This window comes from Parus major, chromosome 4A (genome assembly GCF_001522545.3).
Source record: "Parus major isolate Abel chromosome 4A, Parus_major1.1, whole genome shotgun sequence".
In the NCBI taxonomy this organism is placed as follows: domain Eukaryota; kingdom Metazoa; phylum Chordata; class Aves; order Passeriformes; family Paridae; genus Parus; species Parus major.
Genome location: NC_031772.1, coordinates 11,399,964 through 11,408,528, shown reverse-complemented (window position 1 = coordinate 11,408,528; position 8,565 = coordinate 11,399,964). Strand labels below are relative to the sequence as shown.

The following is an 8,565-nucleotide window of genomic DNA, read 5'->3' as shown; positions in this document are numbered from 1 at the left end:
AGCATTTGATCTTGAAAAAGTCTTGCCTAGGCATTTTAAATATAGATGTATTTGTAAATTGAATCCAATTGAATCCAAGACTGGATTAATTCCAGGAGTTTCAGTATCTGAATCTGCAGGAGATACCAAAAAGGCAAGGGGAAGGGTATGTGCCCTGATATCAGGGGAGTATGGGTATCATGTGGGTATGTGCAGAATTCCTATTGCTGCCATGCCTGTGTTAGCATGGGCTCCAGTCTAAGCATATGCTGCAATGTCTGCTGGAAGGTGGTGCTGGAAGTCAAGGGAATGCTTAAGCACATGGTCCACGCTGTGTCCTGCACCACAGGGACTTTGCTGGGTCAGGAATTCTTGTCTGCCTCATTAGCACAGACACAAAAGGCCAAGGATCAGTCTTGACAAATACATTCACATCCACTTTGTGAAATATGCAGTGTGTAGAAAAGGATCTAAGGTAGTGAATAATTACTTGGTCAAAGGTAATTTTGCCAACTAGAGTAAAAATAATGTCTTTCACCTCACAACAGCATGCATCTTACTTTCATTTACATAATTGGTAAATGGATTTCCTAATTTCCAGTAGATTATTTTGCAGTCACTAGGATAGGCTACTTGGCACTCCGTTGCTGTCACTCCACTCAAAAGTAGGAGATACGTGCACACCAAATTAGACTGAATAGCAATGAGGGGTATTTTAGAGCCTTGGTATAAATATTTCAAATGTTTTTGTTTTGATGTCTTAATATTTTATTATCAGATTTCTACTCATTATGCATATGGCCCTATTCCCTGTGTGGATTGATGAAGTTATATTGCAGTAAATTGAAAAAGAGAACTATACATACAGGATGATTTATTGTTAATATGAAATTCAGCATAAACCTGCAAATGCACTAGCAGAAATCCCTAGCTATTTCAAAATTCTTATTATGACACAGATACTCAGATGCCCAACAAACAGAACATCTTGTACTCTATTAATTCTGCAGTGACAGATCCCTTGCATGCATTTAGCTTTCCAAATAATACAAACATATGTCACCATTTTGCTTTTATTGATTTTGGTCTTTCAAAGTACAACTACAGCACAAGGCATTATGAAGACGTTTATTGCAGAGTTTGCTTTGATTTGTTGTAGTCAATTGAAATTGTGTCAAAGTAAAGTCTTTAATATTAAATATAATGAATTCCCTTAGGCCTTAATCCTGCAGAATCATCCAGCTCAAGGTGACTTCTGCCAAGTGGAGCACAAGAGCATTGGGCTGGGCAGCACTTCTCAGAGCACTGTCCTGCCAATGCAGGGAATTATAACTCCATTCACATCATACAAAATATTGCCATTCACCAATATATTAAACTCAAGCTACTTCCTTTTCTGCTGTTTCCATTATTCGAGGATTATTGCTGAATATTTTTCTTAGATAATTTCCCCCCCACCAAGTTTTTGTTTTCAGCCTGTTTTAGGTCAATACAGACCCATCCATTTGAGGGCAGAAATAACATTTATCTTTGAGATTTTCTTTAATGACAAATGTAATGACAATAATCATCACTGTTGCCAGCCTTGAATTTCCTTCAGTGCTTGGAGAGTTACACTGGTACCTGTGTGTCCCTGCTGAAGCTGGGTGGTTGATATACATCAGCACTGTGTGTTGCCACATGTGTAGCCACACACCCAAGTCTTTCTCAATTCTCTCCACAGTTTCCACTTCACAGCAAAACTGTTGTAGTTCTTAAATGTCTGGTGTTCAGCTTTCATCTTGTAGTTCTTGTGTGCTACTTGAGTGTTCCTCCTTTGAGTATTGATCAGGTCTCGTAACCTGATATCATCAGCTAATGATTTTTCATTAGCACACTTACTAGTAGGCTTAAATATATTAAGTAAGGAAAAGCATGCAGAGCTATTCTTGCAAATCTTTGTTTACTTTTCTTCACCTTGGCTGTTCTATCCTCTTTTCCTTACATTAGTATCTCACTCTTAACTAATATTTTCTATGTAACCTCAAGCTGTAGAGGTGGAAACTGCATTTCTTCTACTAGCAGAGTCCTGAATTTATATTATTTTTTTTTGAGATTTTTGCAAGAGAGGTGGTTTTATTTGCACTGTATCTGCCAAGATGGAGGGGTGCCAATCTTTCTTAATTCTTTTCTACATCATGGACTGAGGAGCTATTTCACAAAGTCAACTATTTGAGGCAACTGAGAGAAATGACAGGTTTGTCTTTACAAACAAGCTGTGGGTCTGCTGATAAGATGAAACTATCACTGAGATATAAAAGAAACAATGGGAGGGATTCCACTGAAGGATGAAAGGGACGCTGAACTAACACCATAAAATTCCACAAGAGTTAAGAATGAAGAGGGGGGTTATGCATTGGGGCGGGATCTCAGGTATCAGGCATTCCAGAAAGTCTGTACCTCTCAAGTACCTCAGCCAATGGGGAAAGAGAGAAGGGACATGCGGCCTTGAAATTAAGATAAAAAGGAGGCTGCGCCCTCTAAAAATTTGAGAGACCCCAGGGGAATGCCCCATGGCCTCTCCCTTTATTTGAATAAAGTAAAAGGTCTCCTCTGTCTCCTTTTTGGACATAAACCTCTGGTGTTTGTGAATTAATTTTCCTGACAATTTTTGGGGGCTCGGTCTAGGATATTTCCACCGTCCGGGGTGGTGGGCAGCGAGCGGAGCTGAAGGCACCTCACCCAGTTTCGGTGATCAGCTCCCCTTGGTGGCAGCCGGCACCGGGCGATCAATTGGGTTCCCGAGACTGGCCAGGAGACAGACGAGTGGCAGACCAGGGGAGTCTGTGAAAAGTCCACAGGGAAGGACCACTGAAAATCTCACCGGTGAGTAAAATGGGATCTTTGGGGAGCAAGCCTGGGGGGGCACCCAGGGAGGGTAGCACAGGCTAAACAGGGCACCCATGGATAGTTGCAAGGGTACAGCTGGGAAGGGGTCTCCGCAAAAGGGATGACAATCCCATAATACCCCCAGAGAGTTCCTTGGGGAGAATGCTAAGATCTTGGGACAGATTATGCATTCACCCAGAAGTAACTATGGAGATGATGGTAAAATATTGTTATTATCTATGGCCAGAGTATAAGTTGCCAAATGGACTTATATGGCTACCTTATGGAACAGATAGAATTCTTTTGTGTTGAATTCTGTGGAGGTAGAGGAGAATTGGAAAGGATGGATTGAAAGGGGATGTGGATTGATATGGTTTAAACAAGCAACAAGAGAAATCTATGTGTTAAGAAAAAAAGGAGAAGAGGAAAAAGGCGGAGAAGAGGAAAACGGTGATGATTGGGATGTTTTTCAGCACCTTCTCCCATATTGTCCTCCAGTGTTACCAGCTGACCCAGGGCCAGCTGCAGGTCCTTCCAGAGCAAAGGGATCAGAGAAATGCTGTTTCTACAGCTCCACCTGCGAATAACAGTGGTGTAAGGGGAGTGGAGCAGCATATCATATCACCCCCTAGAACCAGAAGGAGGACTCAGTTTAGGGTATCAGAAACCCCTGGGATCCAGGAGACAGGGGTACACCAAACAGCACTCTGCCAAGTTCCTTTGGGAGGTCAGGGGGGAGGGTTTGGCTTTGTAATTGTAGCACTTAGCACCCAGGATATAAGCGGATTGAAAAAAGAATTACCCCCATATTTGGATGATCCCATAGGGGTGGGGGAAAAGATAGAAGAATATTTGGGAAATGCGGATTATATGTGGAAGTATTGGGATTTTCTTTTGGAAATTTGTTTGGGTCATCAGAGAAAGTAATGATTTTGCAGAAACCTCGGCAGCTGTGGGAAGATGAACATCCACAAGCGAGGTCGGGGCTGGACCTAATACACCTACAGTGGATGATGCCATCCCCCAGGCAGACCCCCAGCGGGACCCAAATAACCAGGCCAGCCTGGCTCGCCTCTGTGATTACTGTGCTTATTTGATTAGGGCAATCAAATCAGCGACTCTCAGGATTAACAACATAGCTAAGGCTATGTCGTTAGAACAGGAGAAACATGAAAACCCCTCTCATTGGCTAGAGAGGATTAGGGATGCCTTGCGTAAGCATGGGGGACTTAACCCTGAAGGGACAGCCTTTGACACACTGCTGAAGGTACAATTTGTTACTAAGGCTTGGCCTGATATGAGGAAAGGAGTATAAAAAGATCAAGTGGCAGAATAAGCCTCTGGAAGAAGCTTATTTTTGGTGAGAAAAACACAGCAAATATATGTAAGAAGGGATGAAGAAAAGGTAAAATCTAATGATGGCAGAGTTTTTGCAGCCCCAGAGGAATAAACCACAAAGTCCAAGGCGTCTCACAGGACAGAGGGGACAGGGTCAGCCACAAGGAGGTCACCAGGGTATTCCCTCCTCAACAGGGGAGAGCCAACCCAAACAGTGGTTGGGGAGGAACCAGTGTGCTATCTGCAGGGCAGAAGGACATTGGAAAAGGGAATGTCCATAAAAACATCTAGACCCTCAAGAGGAAGAAGTCCAGGTGATAATGGAAATGGATTGTTAGGGATGTCAGGGGCTTCCATTATACCAAGGACTCACCACTTGGGAGCCCTTGATAACTTTTAAGGTGGATCCAGATCGAGAGGAGGTGTGTTTTCTAGTAGACACAGGTGCCTCATGATCCACCTTGAATTTTATACCTAAAGGGGGACAACTGTCAAAAAGATCATTGGTTATTCAAGGAGTAAGCGGAAAGGATGAGCAAGTGCATTTTATTCAACCACTATTAATAGATGTGGGGGACAGGCTTGAAATGCATGAGTTCCTGTTTGTTCCTAATTGTGACTGTAATTTACTGGGAAGGGATTTGATGGCAAAAGTGGGAATGCAAATTAGTATTGTGAAAAATGACAGAGTCCAGCACTGTGATATCTTTGTGTAAAATGTCTGAAAAAGCTTATGCTGAAATAGATCCGGAAGTCTATTTCTGGCAGCCCCAGGGAAATATGGAAAATTAGACATAGAGCCTCTCCAAATTGCTTTGAAGCAACCAGGACAAGTGGTGTCTAAAAAGTAATATCCTCTTTCAAGGGAGGGAAAGAAGGGGTTACAGCCTATCATTGAGTCCCAGCTCATAGCAGGTCTTTTGGAGCCGTGCATGTCTCCCTATAACATCCCTGTCCTGCTGGTTAAGAAACCATATAGAACCTACAGAATGATGCAAGCTGTAAGAATAATAAATGAAATTTTCAAATCAAGGCATCCCACAGTTCTGTATCCCCATACAATCCTGAACCAGATCCCTTCTTCACACCAGTATTATTCAGTACTGGATATAAAAGATATTTCTGAGGGTGTCCGATTACAGCAGATAGTAAACAGTATTTTGCCTTTGAGTAGGAGCAAGAGGAAAGAGGGGAAAATGGTAAAGCAGCAATTGACATGGACAGTCCTGCTGCAGAGTTATACGGAGTCACCTGTTTCATTTGGACAAGCTTTGCAGAAAATATTAAGAGAGCTTATTCCACCCTCAGGAGTTAAGTTGTTGCAGTATGTGGATGATTTTTATCAGGAGAACAGGAGGAGATGAGAGAAAAAGCTACTGTAAAACTGCTTAATTTTCTTGCTAGAAAAGGACTTAAAGTGTCCAAAAAGAAAGCGCAGTTGGTAGAGAAAAAGGTTAAATATTTGGGACATATTTTGACTGGAGGGTTATGGTGTATTGATCCAGAAAGAATACTAGGGATTTTACAAGTACCATTATGTTGGGAGGCAAAGATTTAGTTTAATATAACCATTGTTAAAGTGAAGGCAGGGTTGAAATGCCCGGCTAGTGTGAATTTTGACCTCCTGCTTTGGGGGATGTGCCCTGTGAGCCCAAGAAGAATTGCCCCACCCCAGACCCCTCATGGGGTGTCAGCCCAGGAGTTCTGATTGGATTTGAGCCCCTGGGGTTTCTCCTTTGCTGTGTTCCTAGTGGTGCCTGACCCTGAACTCTACCCTGGTTCTGTCCCTCAAAACCCATCACCCTGCCTCTGTTCGGGGCTCTCTGTCTCTGGATCTGAGTTTGTTCCCATGCTGAATAAATGGTTTCCTGAGCAGAAGCCCATCTCGTTGGTGTCCCATGCTGTTTCCCAGTAACTGTAGCTTCTCTGGACATGATCCTGCTGTTGCAGACTGCAACACCATTACCCCAAACAAAAAAGGAGTTATGGCAGTTTTTAGGGTTGGTGGGATACTGCACAGTATGGATAGAGGACTTTTCTGTTGTGGCCAGACCTTTATATGGCTTTTTAACACAACATAGGTTCTAATGTTGTGGTATAGACACCAGAAGGAGAGCAAAGCTTTAAAAAATTCAAAGACAAATTCATTAATGCCCCAGTCCTAGCTCTTCCAGACACAGAAAAGAAATTTAAACTATATGTGGAAGTTAAGCAGGGTCATGCTAAAGGAATTTTGGTGCAAGAGCATGGGGAACAAGGAGACCTGCTGCCTACTTTTCTAAAATGTTAGACCTGCTAGCCAGAGGCTGGCCCCATTGTCTGCAGAACTGCGCAGCCACAGCTCTGATGGTGGCTGAGGTCCAAAAGCTGACAAGGGGAAGGTATCTGATTGTTAAAGTTTCACAGTGGATTAAAGCTTTGTTAACTGAGAGAGCCTCTAAGTGGATGAGCAGCATTCGGTTATTACAGTATGAATTTTGTTTAATGGAACAGGAAGAGGTAGAATTTAAAAGTGGGCAAAGGTTTAACCCAGCCTCCTGTTTGAACTGCCCTGAAGAGGGAGGCCAAGAAACCCATGACTGCATTCAGGTAGTAGGTCTCCAGGCTCAGGAGAGGCAAGATCTATAGAGATACTCCCTGGCCTGAGGGGGAAAATGTGTTTATTGATGAGTCTTCAACTGTGATAGAAAGGAAATGTAAAGCAATTAAAAGAAAGAGGGAAGTTTACCGCCCACCTGGTCAGCTCAGGCAGCAGAGCTCTATGTGCTTGTGAGAGCCTGAATTATGAATTATATTGAGACAAGACAGTGAATGCTTTTACTGATTCTAAATATGCATATGGGGTAATAAATGCATTTAGGAAACTGTGGATAGAAAGAGGTTTATTAACTTGCTAGGAAAAACTTTGGCTCATGAGAACCTCCCCTTGCTCCCAGTAACTGCACCGCTACCAGAGAAGCTGTCTTTTCCACCAGAGGAACTTTAGATGATTAAAAAGAGTGGGGTAGAGGAAAGAGGGAGTAATTGGTTTACAAGGGATGGTAAGCAGTGGATACCAAAAGCTCTGGCCTTACAGTTGTTAAAAGAACTTCATGAAGCAAGTCATTGAGGCTCCCAAGGAATAGCAGAAGCCTTCCTCAAAATGTATGCTGCTGTGAGTCTTTTTACTCTGGCAAAACGAGCTATTGAAGGTTGTTTGATTTGTGCTAAGACAAATAACAAAGTTACAAAGAAACTTGCCAGGGGAGGGAGGCCTTGGGCTGTACGTCCCTTCCAGAGATGCCAGGTAGATTTCACTGAAATGCTTCAAGTGGCAAGATTTAAATATCTTTTGGTAATAGTATGTCAGTTAACAGGGTGGCCAGAAGCGTTCCCAGCTGTTTCAGCAACTACAGGGTCAGTTATTAAAGTATTTTTGGAACAAATAATTCTGAGATATGGGATGGTGAAAGTAATAGACTCAGATAGAGGAACTCATTTTACTAGAAAAATTCTTAAAGGAGTAATGACTGCTTTAGGGATACAATGGAACCTCCACACCCCCTGGCATCCAGCAGAGCTCAGGTCAGGTTGAAAAGATGAATGGGGAAATAAAGAAACACCTTCTGAAGATGGTGATAGAAACTAAGATGCCGTGGGTGTGGCTCTTGCCACTGGCTTTAGCAAGAATAAGGGCCAGACCCAGGGGGGACATTCAACTATCTCCCTTTGAATTGATGTTTGGAATTCCTTATCCTTGTAATTCTCAGCCTGGGGCAGGGGTAGAGATAAGTGATGTATATTTAAAACAATATGTGGCTCGGATACTGTCTCTTGTGAAATCTCTTCAACAGGAAGCTCAGCTGACACAGACCCTGCCTTGGGACTTTGCTGTGCATAATATCCAACCAGGAGACTAAGTTAAGTTAAGACTCCTAGTTAAGGAGTGGAAAGAAGCAACATTGGTGGCAAAGTAGTGTGGACCTTTCCAGATGTTGCTGACCACAGAAACAGCCATCAAGACAGCTGGACACGGGTGGACCCATCACACTCGGATCAAAGTCTCTAAAGCTCCAGAGATTTTGACATCTCAGCTGGAGGAGAAGGATGGGAAGCCACGACTGACACTCCGCAGGAGTGGACTGGAGCAGTAGCCGTGCGTCGACATCGGGGGAAGCCCTGAGTGCCTACCCACAGACTGCCTGCTGAAATAGTCTGTTTGGGCATCCCTACTCTCAAATCTCCAGACAGTGAGAGCCAATCCATGCTGTCATTGCTTTTTTTATGCTAAGCTGTTTCTGTGCCTTCACTCACCATAGTAGTGTGAAAGACAACGTGAAAGTGAAAATTAGCAACTCTAGTTACCATGCATGATCCCTTGCCTAGTACAACTCATTCAAC

The 8,565-nt window shown here is 43.1% G+C and overlaps 1 long non-coding RNA gene across 1 annotated transcript; it reads left to right on the top strand.

Annotated features, from left to right (window-relative positions):
- The first annotated feature begins 2,565 nt into the window (after positions 1–2,565).
- LOC109022631 lies at positions 2,566–8,354 on the top strand. Its single transcript, XR_002001707.1, has 2 exons — positions 2,566–2,844; positions 8,019–8,354. It is a non-coding gene; the product is annotated as an uncharacterized LOC109022631 (long non-coding RNA).
- Positions 8,355–8,565: the final 211 nt, after the last annotated feature.